Below are 17,128 nucleotides of genomic sequence, written 5' to 3'. Positions count from 1 at the left end.
CTCTGCCTCATTGCGCCAGCCCTAGTGTGTCTCTGCCTCATTGCCCCTTCCCCAGAGTGTCTCTGCCTCATTGCCCCTGCCCCAGAGTGTCTCTGCCTCATTGCCCCAGGCCCAGAGTGTCTCAGCCTCATTGGCCCAGCCCCATAGTGTCTCAGCCTCATTGCCCCAGCACCAGTGTGTCTCAGCCTCATCGCCCCAGCACCAGTGTGTCTCAGCCTCATTGCCCCAGCCCCAGAGTGTCTCTGCCTCATCGCCCCAGCCCCAGTGTGTCTCAGCGTCATCGCCCCAGCCCCAGTGTGTCTCAGCCTCATCGCCCCAGCCCAAGTGTGTCTTAGCCTCATCGCCCCAGCACCAGAGTGTCTCAGCCTCATTGCCCCAGAACCAGTGTGTCTCAGCCTCATTGCCCCAGCACCAGAGTGTCTCACCTCATCGCCCCAGCACCAGTGTGTCTCAGCCTCATTGCCCCAGCACCAGTGTGTCTCAGCCTCATCGCCCCCAGCCCGAGTGTGTCTCAGCCTCATTGCCCCAGCCCCAGTGTGTCTCTGCCTCATTCCGAAAGCCCCAAGTATTTCTCAGCCTCATTGCCCATGCCCCAGTGTGTCTCAGCCTCATCGCCCCAGCCCCATTATATCTCAGCCTCATCGCCCCAGCACATCTCAGCCTCATCGCCCCAGCACCAGTGTTTCTCAGCCTCATTGCCACAGCACCAGTGTGTCTCAGCTTCATTGCCCCAGCACCAGTGTGTCTCAGCCTCATTGCCCCAGCCCCAGTGTGTCTCAGCCTCATTCCCGAAGCCCCAAATATGTTTCAGCCTCATTGCCCCAGCACCAGTGTGTCTCAGCCTCATTGCCCCGGCACCAGTGTGTGTATCAGCCTCATTGCCCCAGCCCCAGTGTGTCTCAGCCTCATTGCCCCAGCACCAGTGTGTCGCAGCCTCATTGCCCCAGAACCAGTGTGTCTCAGCCTCATTGCCCCATCACCAGTGTGTCTCAGCCTCATTGCCCCAGCCCCAGTGTGTCTCAGCCTCATTGCCCCAGCACCAGTGTGTCTCAACCTCATTTCCCCAGGCCCAGTGTGTCTCAGCCTCATTGCCCCAGCACCAGTGTGTCTCAGCGTCATCGCCCCAGCCCCAGTGTGTCTCAGCCTCATTGCACCAGCCCCAGTGTGTCTCAGACTCATTGCCCCAGCACCAGTGTGTCTCAACCTCATTGCCCCAGCCCCAGTGTGTCTCAGCCTCATCGCCCCAGCACCAGTGTGTCTCAGCCTCATTCCCAAAGCCCCAAGTATGTCTCAGCCTCATCGCCCCAGCACCAGTGTGTCTCAGCCTCATCGCCCCAGCCCCAGTGTGTCTCAGCCTCATCGCCCCAGCACCAGTGTGTCTCAGCCTCATCGCCCCAGCCCCAGTGTGTCTCAGCCTCATCGCCCCAGCACCAGTGTGTCTCAGCTTCATCGCCCCAGCCCCAGTGTGTCTCAGCCTCATTGGCCCAGCCCCAGTGTGTCTCAGCCTCATCGCCCGAGCACCAGTGTGTCTCAGCCTTATCGCCCCAGCCCCAGTGTGTCTCAGCCTCATCGCCCCAGCCCCAGTGTGTCTCAGCCTCATTCCCTAAGCCCCATGTATGTCTCAGCCTCATTGCCCCAGCACCAGTGTGTCTCAGCCTCATTGCCCCAGCCCCAGTGGGTCTCAGCCTCATTCCCAAAGCCCCAGTGTGTCTCAGTCTCATTCCCGAAGCCCCATGTATGTCTCAGCCTCATTGCCACAGCACCAGTGTGTCTCAGCCTCATTCCCTAAGCCCCATGTATGTCTCAGCCTCATTGCCACAGCACCAGTGTGTCTCAGCTTCATTGCCCCAGCACCAGTGTGTCTCAGCCTCATCGCCCCAGCCCAAGTGTGTCTCAGCCTCATCGCCCCAGCACCAGTGTGTCTCTGCCTCATTGCCCCAGCCCTAGTGTGTCTCTGCCTCATTGCCCCAGCCCCAGAGTGTCTCTGCCTCATTGCCCCAGCCCCAGAGTGTCTCTGCCTCATTGCCCCAGCCCCAGAGTGTCTCAGCCTCCATGCCCCAGCCCCAGAGTGTCTCAGCCTCATCGCCCCAGCACCAGTGTGTCTCAGCCTCATCGCCCCAGCACCAGTGTGTCTCAGCCTCATCGCCCAAGCCCCAGAGTGTCTCTGCCTCATCGCCCCAGCCCCAGTGTGTCTCAGCGTCATCCCCCCAGCCCCAGTGTGTCTAAGCCTCATCGCCCCAGCCCAAGTGTGTCTTAGCCTCATCGCCCCAGCACCAGAGTGTCTCAGCCTCATTGCCCCAGAACCAGTGTGTCTCAGCCTCATTGCCCCAGCACCAGAGTGTCTCACCTCATCGCCCCAGCACCAGTGTGTCTCAGCCTCATCGCCCCAGCACCAGTGGGTCTCTGCCTCATCGCCCCAGCACCAGTGTGTCTCAGCCTCATCGCCCCAGCCCCAGTGTGTCTCAGCCTCATTGCCCCAGCACCAGTGTGTCTCAGCCTCATCGCCCCCAGCCCGAGTGTGTCTCCGCCTCATTGCCCCAGCCCCAGTGTGTCTCTGCCTCATTCCGAATGCCCCAAGTATTTCTCAGCCTCATTGCCCCAGCACCAGTGTGTCTCAGCCTCATTGCCCCAGCCCCAGTGTGTCTCAGCCTCATTACCAAAGCCCCGAGTATGTCTCAGCCTCATTTCCCATGCCCCAGTGTGTCTCAGCCTCATCGCCCAGCCCCAGTATATCTCAGCCTCAACGCCCCAGCACATCTCAGCCTCATCGCCCCAGCACCAGTGTTTCTCAGCCTCATTGCCCAACCACCAGTGTGTCTCAGCTTCATTGCCCCAGCACCAGTGTGTCTCAGCCTCATTGCCCCAGCCCCAGTGTGTCTCAGCCTCATTCCCGAAGCCCCAAATATGTCTCAGCCTCATTGCCCCAGCACCAGTGTGTCTCAGCCTCATTGCCCCAGCCCCAGTGTGTCTCAGCCTCATCGCCCCAGCACCAGTGTGTCTCAGCCTCATCGCCCCAGCCCCAGTGTGTCTCAGCCTCATTGCCCCAGCACCAGTGTGTCTCAGCCTCATCGCCCCAGCACCAGTGTGTCTCTGCCTCATCGCCCCAGCACCAGTGTGTCTCAGCCTCATCGCCCCAGCACCAGTGTGTCTCTGCCTCATCGCCCCAGCACCAGTGTGTCTGAGCCTCATCTCCCCAGCACCAGTTTGTCTCATCCTCATCGCACCAGCACCAGTGTGTCTCAGCCTCATCGCCCCAGCCCCAGTGTATCTCAGCCTCATCGCCCCAGCACCAGTGTGTCTCAGCCTCATCGCCCCAGCCCCAGTGTGTCTCAGCCTCATTGCACCAGCCCCAGTGTGTCTCAGCCTCATCGCCCCAGCACCAGTGTGTCTCAGCCTCATCGCCCCAGCCCCAGTGTGTCTCAGCCTCATCGCCCCAGCCCCATTGTGTCTCAGCCTCATTCCCTAAGCCCCATGTATGTCTCAGCCTCATTGCCCCAGCACCAGTGTGTCTCAGCCTCACTGCCCCAGTGATTCGCAGCCTCATTCCCAAAGCCCCAAGTATGTCTCTGCCTCATTGCCCCTTCACCAGTGTGTCTCAGCCTCATCGCCCCAGCCCCAGTGTATCTCAGCTTCATCGCCCCAGCACCAGTGTGTCTCTGCCTCATTGCCACAGCACCAGTGTGTCTCAGCTTCATTGCCCCAGCACCAATGTGTCTCAGCCTCATTGCCCCAGCCCCAGTGTGTCTCAGCCTCATTCCCGAAGCCCCAAATATATCTCAGCCTCATTGCCCCTGCCCCAGTGTGTCTCAGCCTCATTGCCCCAGCACCAGTGTGTCTCAACCTCATTTCCCCAGCAACCAGTGTGTCTCAGCCTCATTGCCCCAGCCCCAGTGTGTCTCAGCCTCATCGCCCCAGCACCAGTGTGTCTCAGCCTTATCGCCCCAGCCCCAGTGTGTCTCAGCCTCATTGCACCAGCCCCAGTGTGTCTCAGCCTCATTGCCCCTGCCCCAGTGTGTCTCAGCCTCATCGCCCCAGCCCCAGTGTGTCTCAGCCTCATTCCCAAAGCCACAAGTATGTCTCAGCCTCATTGCCCCAGCACCAGTGTGTCTCAGCCTCATTGCCCCAGCCCCAGTGTGTCTCAGCCTCATCGCCCCAGCACCAGTGTGTCTCAGCCTCATCGACCCAGCCCCATTGTGTCTCAGCCTCATTGCCCCAGTGTGTCTCTGCCTCATTCCCAAAGCCCCAAGTATGTCTCAGCCTCATAGCCCCAGTGTTTCTCAACCTCATTGCCCCAGCAACAGTGTGTCTCAGCCTTATTGCCCCAGCACCAGTGTGTCTCAGCCTCATTGCCCCAGCCCCAGTGTGTCTCAGCCTCATTGCCCCAGCCCCAGTGTGTCTCAGCCTCATCGCCCCAGCACCAGCGTGTCTCAGCCTCATCGCCCCAGCCCCAGTGTGTCTCAGCCTCATCGCCCCAGCACCAGTGTGTCTCAGCCTCATCGCCCCAGCACCAGTGTGTCTCAGCCTCATCGCCCCAGCCCCAGTGTGTCTCAGCCTCATTGCACCAGCCCCAGTGTGTCTCAGCCTCATTGCCCCAGCTCCAGTGTGTCTCAGCCTCATCACCCCAGCCCCACTGTGTCTCAGCCTCATCGCCCCAGCCCTAGTGTGTCTCATCCTCATTCCCAAAGCCCCAAGTATGTCTCAGCCTCATTGCCCCAGCACCAGTGTGTCTCAGCCTCATTGCCCCAGCACCAGTGTGTCTCAGCCTCATTGCCCCTGCACCAATGTGTCTCAGCCTCATTCCCAAAGCCCCAAGTATGTCTCAGCCTCATTGCCCCAGCACCAGTGTGTCTCATCCTCATCGCCCCAGCCCCAAGTATGTCTCAGCCTCATTGCCCCAGCACCAGTGTGTCTCATCCTCATCGCCCCAGCCCCAGTGTGTCTCTGCCTCATCGCCCCAGCCCCAGAGTGTCTCAGCCTCATCGCCCCAGCACCAGTGTGTCTCAGTCTCATCGTCCCAGCCCCAGTGTGTCTCAGCCTCATCGCCCCTGCACCAGTGTGTCTCAGCCTCATTGCCCCAGCCCCAGTGTGTCTATGCCTCATTCCCAAAGCCCCAAATATGTCTCAGCCTCATTGCCCCAGCACCAGTGTGTCTCAGCCTCATTGCCCCAGCCCCAGAGTGTCTCAGCCTCATTCCCAAACCCCAAGTATGTCTCAGCCTCATTCCCAAAGCCCCAAGTATGTCTCAGCCTCATTGCCCCTGCCCCAGTGTGTCTCAGCCTCATCGCCCCAGCCCCAGAGTATCTCAGCTTCATCGCCCCAGCACCAGTGTGTCTCAGCCTCATCGCCCCAGCACCAATGGGTCTCAGCTTCATTGCCCCAGCACCAGTGTGTCTCAGCCTCATTGCCCCAGTGTGTCTCAGCCTCATTCCCAAAGCCCCAAGTATGTCTCAGCCTCATTGCCCCAGTGTGTCTCAGCCTCATTGCCCCAGCACCAGTGTGTATCAGCCTCATTGCCCCAGCACCAGTGTGTCTCAGCCTCATTCTCAAAGCCCCAAGTATGTCTCAGCCTCATTGACCCAGAACCAGTGTGTCTCAGCCTCATTGCCCCAGCCCAAAGTATGTCTCAGCGTCATCGCCCCTGCCCCAGTGTGTCTCAGCCTCATCGCCCCACACCAGTGTGTCTCAGCCTCATTCCCTAAGCCCCATGTATGTCTCAGCCTCATTGCCCCAGCACCAGTGTGTCTCAGCCTCACTGCCCCAGCCCCAGTGATTCGCAGCCTCATTCCCAAAGCCCCAAGTATGTCTCTGCCTCATTGCCCCTTCACCAGTGTGTCTCAGCCTCATCGCCCCAGCCCCAGTGTATCTCAGCTTCATCGCCCCAGCACCAGTGTGTCTCTGCCTCATTGCCACAGCACCAGTGTGTCTCAGCTTCATTGCCCCAGCACCAATGTGTCTCAGCCTCATTGCCCCAGCCCCAGTGTGTCTCAGCCTCATTCCCGAAGCCCCAAATATATCTCAGCCTCATTGCCCCTGCCCCAGTGTGTCTCAGCCTCATTGCCCCAGCACCAGTGTGTCTCAACCTCATTTCCCCAGCAAACAGTGTGTCTCAGCCTCATTGCCCCAGCCCCAGTGTGTCTCAGCCTCATCGCCCCAGCACCAGTGTGTCTCAGCCTTATCGCCCCAGCCCCAGTGTGTCTCAGCCTCATTGCACCAGCCCCAGTGTGTCTCAGCCTCATTGCCCCTGCCCCAGTGTGTCTCAGCCTCATCGCCCCAGCCCCAGTGTGTCTCAGCCTCATTCCCAAAGCCACAAGTATGTCTCAGCCTCATTGCCCCAGCACCAGTGTGTCTCAGCCTCATTGCCCCAGCCCCAGTGTGTCTCAGCCTCATCGCCCCAGCACCAGTGTGTCTCAGCCTCATCGACCCAGCCCCATTGTGTCTCAGCCTCATTGCCCCAGTGTGTCTCTGCCTCATTCCCAAAGCCCCAAGTATGTCTCAGCCTCATAGCCCCAGTGTTTCTCAACCTCATTGCCCCAGCAACAGTGTGTCTCAGCCTTATTGCCCCAGCACCAGTGTGTCTCAGCCTCATTGCCCCAGCCCCAGTGTGTCTCAGCCTCATTGCCCCAGCCCCAGTGTGTCTCAGCCTCATCGCCCCAGCACCAGCGTGTCTCAGCCTCATCGCCCCAGCCCCAGTGTGTCTCAGCCTCATCGCCCCAGCACCAGTGTGTCTCAGCCTCATCGCCCCAGCACCAGTGTGTCTCAGCCTCATCGCCCCAGCCCCAGTGTGTCTCAGCCTCATTGCACCAGCCCCAGTGTGTCTCAGCCTCATTGCCCCAGCTCCAGTGTGTCTCAGCCTCATCACCCCAGCCCCACTGTGTCTCAGCCTCATCGCCCCAGCCCTAGTGTGTCTCATCCTCATTCCCAAAGCCCCAAGTATGTCTTAGCCTCATTGCCCCAGCACCAGTGTGTCTCAGCCTCATTGCCCCAGCACCAGTGTGTCTCAGCCTCATTGCCCCTGCACCAATGTGTCTCAGCCTCATTCCCAAAGCCCCAAGTATGTCTCAGCCTCATTGCCCCAGCACCAGTGTGTCTCATCCTCATCGCCCCAGCCCCAAGTATGTCTCAGCCTCATTGCCCCAGCACCAGTGTGTCTCATCCTCATCGCCCCAGCCCCAGTGTGTCTCTGCCTCATCGCCCCAGCCCCAGAGTGTCTCAGCCTCATCGCCCCAGCACCAGTGTGTCTCAGTCTCATCGTCCCAGCCCCAGTGTGTCTCAGCCTCATCGCCCCTGCACCAGTGTGTCTCAGCCTCATTGCCCCAGCCCCAGTGTGTCTATGCCTCATTCCCAAAGCCCCAAATATGTCTCAGCCTCATTGCCCCAGCACCAGTGTGTCTCAGCCTCATTGCCCCAGCCCCAGAGTGTCTCAGCCTCATTCCCAAACCCCAAGTATGTCTCAGCCTCATTCCCAAAGCCCCAAGTATGTCTCAGCCTCATTGCCCCTGCCCCAGTGTGTCTCAGCCTCATCGCCCCAGCCCCAGAGTATCTCAGCTTCATCGCCCCAGCACCAGTGTGTCTCAGCCTCATCGCCCCAGCACCAATGGGTCTCAGCTTCATTGCCCCAGCACCAGTGTGTCTCAGCCTCATTGCCCCAGTGTGTCTCAGCCTCATTCCCAAAGCCCCAAGTATGTCTCAGCCTCATTGCCCCAGTGTGTCTCAGCCTCATTGCCCCAGCACCAGTGTGTCTCAGCCTCATTGCCCCAGCACCAGTGTGTCTCAGCCTCATTCTCAAAGCCCCAAGTATGTCTCAGCCTCATTGACCCAGAACCAGTGTGTCTCAGCCTCATTGCCCCAGCCCAAAGTATGTCTCAGCGTCATCGCCCCTGCCCCAGTGTGTCTCAGCCTCATCGCCCCACACCAGTGTGTCTCCGCCTCATCGCCCCAGCCCCAGTGTGTCTCAGCCTCATTGCATCAGCCCCAGTGTGTCTCAGCCTCATCGCCCCAGTACCAGTGTGTCTCAGCCTCATCGCCACAGCCCCAGTGTGTCTCAGCCTCATTCCCAAAGCCCCAAGTATGTCTCAGCCTCATTGCCCCAGCACCAGTGTGTCTCAGCCTCATCGCCCCAGCCCCAAGTATGTCTCAGCCTCATCGCCCCTGCCCTTGTGTGTCTCAGCCCCATCGCCCCTGCCCCAGTGTGTCTCAGCCTCATCGCCCCACACCAGTGTGTCTCCGCCTCATCGCCCCAGCCCCAGTGTGTCTCAGCCTCATTGCATCAGCCCCAGTGTGTCTCAGCCTCATCGCCCCAGTACCAGTGTGTCTCAGCCTCATCGCCACAGCCCCAGTGTGTATCAGCCTCATTCCCAAAGCCCCAAGTATGTCTCAGCCTCATTGCCCCAGCACCAGTGTGTCTCAGCCTCATCGCCCCAGCCCCAAGTATGTCTCAGCCTCATCGCCCCTGCCCTTGTGTGTCTCAGCCCCATCGCCCCTGCCCCAGTGTGTCTCAGCCTCATCGCCCCACACCAGTGTGTCTCCGCCTCATCGCCCCAGCACCAGTGTGTCTCATCCTCATCGCCACAGCCCCAGTGTGTCTCAGCCTCATTCCCAAAGCCCCAAGTATGTCTCAGCCTCATTGCCCCAGCACCAGTGTGTCTCAGCCTCATCGCCCCAGCCCCAAGTATGTCTCAGCCTCATCGCCCCTGCCCTTGTGTGTCTCAGCCCCATCGCCCCAGCCCCAGTGTGTCTCAGCCTCATCGCCCCAGCCTCAGTGTGTCTCTGCCTCATCGCCCCAGCACCAGTGTGTCTCAGCCTCATCGCCCCAGCCCCAGTGTGTCTCAGCCTCATCGCCCCAGCACCAGTGTGTCTCAGCCCCATCGCCCCAGCCCGAGTATGTCTCAGCCTCATTGCCGCAGCACCAGTGTGTCTCAGCCTCATTGTCCCAGCCCCAGTGTGTCTCAGCCTCATTCCCAAAGCCCCAAGTATGTCTCAGCCTCATTGCCCCTGCCCCAGTGTATCTCAGCCTCATCGCCCCAGCACCTGTGTGTCTCAGCCTCATCGCCCCAGCACCAGTGTGTTTCAGCTTCATTGCCCCAGCACCAGTGTGTCTCAGCCTCATTGCCCCAGCCCCAGTGTGTCTCAGCCTCATTCCCAAAGCCCCAAGTATGTCTCAGCCTCATTGCCCCAGCACCAGTGTGTCTCAGCCTCATCGCCCCAGCCCCAGTGTGTCTCAGCCTCATTGCCCCTGCCCCAGTGTGTCTCAGCCTCATTGCCCCTGCCCCAGTGTGTCTCAGCCTCATTGCCCCAGCCCCAGTGTGTCTCAGCCTCATTGCCCCAGCACCAGTGTGTCTCAGCCTCATTGCCCCAGCACCAGTGTGTCTCAGACTCATTGCCCCAGCACCAGTGTGTGTCTCAGCCTCATTGCCCCAGCACCAATATGTCTCAGCTTCATTCCCAAAGCCCCAAGTATGTCTCAGCCTCATTGCCCCAGCCCCAGTGTGTCTCAGCCTCATCGCCCCAGCAACAGTGTGTCTCAGCTCCATCGCCCCAGCCCGAGTATGTCTCAGCCTCATTGCCCCAGCCCCAGTGTGTCTCTGCCTCATTCCCAAAGCACCAAGTATGTCTCAGCCTCATTGTCCCAGCCCCAGTGTGTCTCAGCCTCATTCCCAAAGCCCCAAGTATGTCTCAGCCTCAGTGCCCCAGCCCCACTGTATCTCAGCCTCATCACCCCAGCACCTGTGTGTCTCAGCCTCATCGCCCCAGCACCAGTGTGTCTCAGCTTCATTGCCCCAGCACCAGTGTGTCTCAGCTTCATTGCCCCAGCCCCAGTGTGTCTCAGCCTCGTTCCCAAAGCCCCAAGTATGTCTCAGCCTCATTGCCCCAGCACCAGTGTGTCTCAGCCTCATTGCCCCTGCCCCAGTGTGTCTCAGCCTCATTGCCCCAGCCCCAGTGTGTCTCAGCCTCATTGCCCCAGCACCAGTGTGTCTCAGCCTCATTGCCCCAGCACCAGTGTGTCTCAGACTCATTGCCCCAGCACCAGTGTGTCTCAGCCTCATTGCCCCAGCACCAATATGTCTCAGCTTCATTCCCAAAGCCCCAAGTATGTCTCAGCCTCATTGCCCCAGCCCCAGTGTGTCTCAGCCTCATCGCCCCAGCACCAGTGTGTCTCAGCTCCATCGCCCCAGCCCGAGTATGTCTCAGCCTCATTGCCCCAGCCCCAGTGTGTCTCTGCCTCATTCCCAAAGCACCAAGTATGTCTCAGCCTCATTGTCCCAGCCCCAGTGTGTCTCAGCCTCATTCCCAAAGCCCCAAGTATGTCTCAGCCTCAGTGCCCCAGCCCCAGTGTATCTCAGCCTCATCACCCCAGCACCTGTGTGTCTCAGCCTCATCGCCCCAGCACCAGTGTGTCTCAGCTCCATTGCCCCAGCACCAGTGTGTCTCAGCTTCATTGCCCCAGCCCCAGTGTGTCTCAGCCTCGTTCCCAAAGCCCCAAGTATGTCTCAGCCTCATTGCCCCAGCACCAGTGTGTCTCAGCCTCATTGCCCCTGCCCCAGTGTGTCTCAGCCTCATTGCCCCAGGCCCAGTGTGTCTCAGCCTCATTGCCCCAGCACCAGTGTGTCTCAGTCTCATTGCCCCAGCACCAGTGTGTCTCAGACTCATTGCCCCAGCACCAGTGTGTCTCAGCCTCATTGCCCCAGCACCAATATGTCTCAGCTTCATTCCCAAAGCCCCAAGTATGTCTCAGCCTCATTGCCCCAGCCCCAGTGTGTCTCAGCCTCATCGCCCCAGCACCAGTGTGTCTCAGCTCCATCGCCCCAGCCCGAGTATGTCTCAGCCTCATTGCCCCAGCCCCAGTGTGTCTCTGCCTCATTGCCCCAGCAACAGTGTGTCTCAGCCTTATTGCCCCAGCACCAGTGTGTCTCAGCCTCATTGCCCCAGCCCCAGTGTGTCTCAGCCTCATTGCCCCAGCCCCAGTGTGTCTCAGCCTCATCGCCCCAGCACCAGCGTGTCTCAGCCTCATCGCCCCAGCCCCAGTGTGTCTCAGCCTCATCGCCCCAGCACCAGTGTGTCTCAGCCTCATCGCCCCAGCACCAGTGTGTCTCAGCCTCATCGCCCCAGCCCCAGTGTGTCTCAGCCTCATTGCACCAGCCCCAGTGTGTCTCAGCCTCATTGCCCCAGCTCCAGTGTGTCTCAGCCTCATCACCCCAGCCCCACTGTGTCTCAGCCTCATCGCCCCAGCCCTAGTGTGTCTCATCCTCATTCCCAAAGCCCCAAGTATGTCTTAGCCTCATTGCCCCAGCACCAGTGTGTCTCAGCCTCATTGCCCCAGCACCAGTGTGTCTCAGCCTCATTGCCCCTGCACCAATGTGTCTCAGCCTCATTCCCAAAGCCCCAAGTATGTCTCAGCCTCATTGCCCCAGCACCAGTGTGTCTCATCCTCATCGCCCCAGCCCCAAGTATGTCTCAGCCTCATTGCCCCAGCACCAGTGTGTCTCATCCTCATCGCCCCAGCCCCAGTGTGTCTCTGCCTCATCGCCCCAGCCCCAGAGTGTCTCAGCCTCATCGCCCCAGCACCAGTGTGTCTCAGTCTCATCGTCCCAGCCCCAGTGTGTCTCAGCCTCATCGCCCCTGCACCAGTGTGTCTCAGCCTCATTGCCCCAGCCCCAGTGTGTCTATGCCTCATTCCCAAAGCCCCAAATATGTCTCAGCCTCATTGCCCCAGCACCAGTGTGTCTCAGCCTCATTGCCCCAGCCCCAGAGTGTCTCAGCCTCATTCCCAAACCCCAAGTATGTCTCAGCCTCATTCCCAAAGCCCCAAGTATGTCTCAGCCTCATTGCCCCTGCCCCAGTGTGTCTCAGCCTCATCGCCCCAGCCCCAGAGTATCTCAGCTTCATCGCCCCAGCACCAGTGTGTCTCAGCCTCATCGCCCCAGCACCAATGGGTCTCAGCTTCATTGCCCCAGCACCAGTGTGTCTCAGCCTCATTGCCCCAGTGTGTCTCAGCCTCATTCCCAAAGCCCCAAGTATGTCTCAGCCTCATTGCCCCAGTGTGTCTCAGCCTCATTGCCCCAGCACCAGTGTGTCTCAGCCTCATTGCCCCAGCACCAGTGTGTCTCAGCCTCATTCTCAAAGCCCCAAGTATGTCTCAGCCTCATTGACCCAGAACCAGTGTGTCTCAGCCTCATTGCCCCAGCCCAAAGTATGTCTCAGCGTCATCGCCCCTGCCCCAGTGTGTCTCAGCCTCATCGCCCCACACCAGTGTGTCTCCGCCTCATCGCCCCAGCCCCAGTGTGTCTCAGCCTCATTGCATCAGCCCCAGTGTGTCTCAGCCTCATCGCCCCAGTACCAGTGTGTCTCAGCCTCATCGCCACAGCCCCAGTGTGTCTCAGCCTCATTCCCAAAGCCCCAAGTATGTCTCAGCCTCATTGCCCCAGCACCAGTGTGTCTCAGCCTCATCGCCCCAGCCCCAAGTATGTCTCAGCCTCATCGCCCCTGCCCTTGTGTGTCTCAGCCCCATCGCCCCTGCCCCAGTGTGTCTCAGCCTCATCGCCCCACACCAGTGTGTCTCCGCCTCATCGCCCCAGCCCCAGTGTGTCTCAGCCTCATTGCATCAGCCCCAGTGTGTCTCAGCCTCATCGCCCCAGTACCAGTGTGTCTCAGCCTCATCGCCACAGCCCCAGTGTGTCTCAGCCTCATTCCCAAAGCCCCAAGTATGTCTCAGCCTCATTGCCCCAGCACCAGTGTGTCTCAGCCTCATCGCCCCAGCCCCAAGTATGTCTCAGCCTCATCGCCCCTGCCCTTGTGTGTCTCAGCCCCATCGCCCCTGCCCCAGTGTGTCTCAGCCTCATCGCCCCACACCAGTGTGTCTCCGCCTCATCGCCCCAGCACCAGTGTGTCTCATCCTCATCGCCACAGCCCCAGTGTGTCTCAGCCTCATTCCCAAAGCCCCAAGTATGTCTCAGCCTCATTGCCCCAGCACCAGTGTGTCTCAGCCTCATCGCCCCAGCCCCAAGTATGTCTCAGCCTCATCGCCCCTGCCCTTGTGTGTCTCAGCCCCATCGCCCCAGCCCCAGTGTGTCTCAGCCTCATCGCCCCAGCCTCAGTGTGTCTCTGCCTCATCGCCCCAGCACCAGTGTGTCTCAGCCTCATCGCCCCAGCCCCAGTGTGTCTCAGCCTCATCGCCCCAGCACCAGTGTGTCTCAGCCCCATCGCCCCAGCCCGAGTATGTCTCAGCCTCATTGCCGCAGCACCAGTGTGTCTCAGCCTCATTGTCCCAGCCCCAGTGTGTCTCAGCCTCATTCCCAAAGCCCCAAGTATGTCTCAGCCTCATTGCCCCTGCCCCAGTGTATCTCAGCCTCATCGCCCCAGCACCTGTGTGTCTCAGCCTCATCGCCCCAGCACCAGTGTGTTTCAGCTTCATTGCCCCAGCACCAGTGTGTCTCAGCCTCATTGCCCCAGCCCCAGTGTGTCTCAGCCTCATTCCCAAAGCCCCAAGTATGTCTCAGCCTCATTGCCCCAGCACCAGTGTGTCTCAGCCTCATCGCCCCAGCCCCAGTGTGTCTCAGCCTCATTGCCCCTGCCCCAGTGTGTCTCAGCCTCATTGCCCCTGCCCCAGTGTGTCTCAGCCTCATTGCCCCAGCCCCAGTGTGTCTCAGCCTCATTGCCCCAGCACCAGTGTGTCTCAGCCTCATTGCCCCAGCACCAGTGTGTCTCAGACTCATTGCCCCAGCACCAGTGTGTGTCTCAGCCTCATTGCCCCAGCACCAATATGTCTCAGCTTCATTCCCAAAGCCCCAAGTATGTCTCAGCCTCATTGCCCCAGCCCCAGTGTGTCTCAGCCTCATCGCCCCAGCAACAGTGTGTCTCAGCTCCATCGCCCCAGCCCGAGTATGTCTCAGCCTCATTGCCCCAGCCCCAGTGTGTCTCTGCCTCATTCCCAAAGCACCAAGTATGTCTCAGCCTCATTGTCCCAGCCCCAGTGTGTCTCAGCCTCATTCCCAAAGCCCCAAGTATGTCTCAGCCTCAGTGCCCCAGCCCCACTGTATCTCAGCCTCATCACCCCAGCACCTGTGTGTCTCAGCCTCATCGCCCCAGCACCAGTGTGTCTCAGCTTCATTGCCCCAGCACCAGTGTGTCTCAGCTTCATTGCCCCAGCCCCAGTGTGTCTCAGCCTCGTTCCCAAAGCCCCAAGTATGTCTCAGCCTCATTGCCCCAGCACCAGTGTGTCTCAGCCTCATTGCCCCTGCCCCAGTGTGTCTCAGCCTCATTGCCCCAGCCCCAGTGTGTCTCAGCCTCATTGCCCCAGCACCAGTGTGTCTCAGCCTCATTGCCCCAGCACCAGTGTGTCTCAGACTCATTGCCCCAGCACCAGTGTGTCTCAGCCTCATTGCCCCAGCACCAATATGTCTCAGCTTCATTCCCAAAGCCCCAAGTATGTCTCAGCCTCATTGCCCCAGCCCCAGTGTGTCTCAGCCTCATCGCCCCAGCACCAGTGTGTCTCAGCTCCATCGCCCCAGCCCGAGTATGTCTCAGCCTCATTGCCCCAGCCCCAGTGTGTCTCTGCCTCATTCCCAAAGCACCAAGTATGTCTCAGCCTCATTGTCCCAGCCCCAGTGTGTCTCAGCCTCATTCCCAAAGCCCCAAGTATGTCTCAGCCTCAGTGCCCCAGCCCCAGTGTATCTCAGCCTCATCACCCCAGCACCTGTGTGTCTCAGCCTCATCGCCCCAGCACCAGTGTGTCTCAGCTCCATTGCCCCAGCACCAGTGTGTCTCAGCTTCATTGCCCCAGCCCCAGTGTGTCTCAGCCTCGTTCCCAAAGCCCCAAGTATGTCTCAGCCTCATTGCCCCAGCACCAGTGTGTCTCAGCCTCATTGCCCCTGCCCCAGTGTGTCTCAGCCTCATTGCCCCAGGCCCAGTGTGTCTCAGCCTCATTGCCCCAGCACCAGTGTGTCTCAGTCTCATTGCCCCAGCACCAGTGTGTCTCAGACTCATTGCCCCAGCACCAGTGTGTCTCAGCCTCATTGCCCCAGCACCAATATGTCTCAGCTTCATTCCCAAAGCCCCAAGTATGTCTCAGCCTCATTGCCCCAGCCCCAGTGTGTCTCAGCCTCATCGCCCCAGCACCAGTGTGTCTCAGCTCCATCGCCCCAGCCCGAGTATGTCTCAGCCTCATTGCCCCAGCCCCAGTGTGTCTCTGCCTCATTCCCAAAGCACCAAGTATGTCTCAGCCTCATTGTCCCAGCCCCAGTGTGTCTCAGCCTCATTCCCAAAGCCCCAGGTATGTCTCAGCCTCAGTGCCCCAGCCCCAGTGTATCTCAGCCTCATCACCCCAGCACCTGTGTGTCTCAGCCTCATCGCCCCAGTACCAGTGTGTCTCAGCTTCATTGCCCCAGCACCAGTGTGTCTCAGCTTCATTGCCCCAGCCCCAGTGTGTCTCAGCCTCGTTCCCAAAGTCCCAAGTATGTCTCAGCCTCATTGCCGCAGCACCAGTGTGTCTCAGCCTCATTGTCCCAGCCCCAGTGTGTCTCAGCCTCATTCCCAAAGCCCCAGGTATGTCTCAGCCTCATTGCCCCTGCCCCAGTGTATCTCAGCCTCATCGCCCCAGCACCTGTGTGTCTCAGCCTCATCGCCCCAGCACCAGTGTGTTTCAGCTTCATTGCCCCAGCACCAGTGTGTCTCAGCCTCATTGCCCCAGCCCCAGTGTGTCTCAGCCTCATTCCCAAAGCCCCAAGTATGTCTCAGCCTCATAGCCCCAGCACCAGTGTGTCTCAGCCTCATCGCCCCAGCCCCAGTGTGTCTCAGCCTCATTGCCCCTGCCCCAGTGTGTCTCAGCCTCATTTCCCCTGCCCCAGTGTGTCTCAGCCTCATTGCCCCAGCCCCAGTGTGTCTCAGCCTCATTGCCCCAGCACCAGTGTGTCTCAGCCTCATCGCCCCAGCACCAGTGTGTCTCAGCCTCATCGCCCCAGCACCAGTGTGTCTCAGCTTCATTGCCCCAGCCCCAGTGTGTCTCAGCCTCATTGCCCCAGCACCAGTGTGTCTCAACCTCATTCCCAAAGCCCCAAGTATGTCTCAGCCTCATTGCCCCAGCACCAGTGTGTCTCAGCCTCATTGCCCCAGCACCAGTGTGTCTCAGCCTCGTTGCCCCAGCACCAGTGTGTCTCAGCCACACTGCCCCAGCCCCAGTGTGTCTCAGCCTCATCGCCCCAGCCATAGTGTGTCTCAGCCTCATTCCCAAATCCCCAAGTATGTCTCAGCCTCATTGCCCCAGCACCAGTGTGTCTCAGCCTCATTGCCCCAGCACCAGTGTGTCTCAGCCTCATTGCCCCAGCACCAGTATGTCTCAGCTTCATTCCCAAAGCCCAAAGTATGTCTCAGCCTCATTGTCCAAGCCCCAGTGTGTCTCAGCCTCATCGCCCCAGCACCAGTGTGTCTGAGCCCCATCGCCCCAGCCCGAGTATGTCTCAGCCTCATTGCCCCAGCCCCAGTGTGTCTCTGCCTCATTCCCAAAGCCCCAAGTATGTCTCAGCCTCATTGCCGCAGCACCAGTGTGTCTCAGCCTCATTGTCCCAGCCCCAGTGTGTCTCAGCCTCATTCCCAAAGCCCCAAGTATGTCTCAGCCTCATTGCCCCAGCCCCAGTGTGTCTCTGCCTCATTCCCAAAGCACCAAGTATGTCTCAGCCTCATTGTCCCAGCCCCAGTGTGTCTCAGCCTCATTCCCAAAGCCCCAAGTATGTCTCAGCCTCAGTGCCCCAGCCCCAGTGTATCTCAGCCTCATCACCCCAGCACCTGTGTGTCTCAGCCTCATCGCCCCAGCACCAGTGTGTCTCAGCTCCATTGCCCCAGCACCAGTGTGTCTCAGCTTCATTGCCCCAGCCCCAGTGTGTCTCAGCCTCGTTCCCAAAGCCCCAAGTATGTCTCAGCCTCATTGCCCCAGCACCAGTGTGTCTCAGCCTCATTGCCCCTGCCCCAGTGTGTCTCAGCCTCATTGCCCCAGGCCCAGTGTGTCTCAGCCTCATTGCCCCAGCACCAGTGTGTCTCAGTCTCATTGCCCCAGCACCAGTGTGTCTCAGACTCATTGCCCCAGCACCAGTGTGTCTCAGCCTCATTGCCCCAGCACCAATATGTCTCAGCTTCATTCCCA

This window comes from Taudactylus pleione, unplaced genomic scaffold (genome assembly GCF_031769625.1).
Source record: "Taudactylus pleione unplaced genomic scaffold, aTauple2 ptg000123l, whole genome shotgun sequence".
Taxonomy (NCBI): Eukaryota; Metazoa; Chordata; class Amphibia; order Anura; family Myobatrachidae; genus Taudactylus; species Taudactylus pleione.
The sequence above is the reverse complement of the archived record's forward strand: the minus strand, read 5'-3'. Positions refer to the sequence as shown.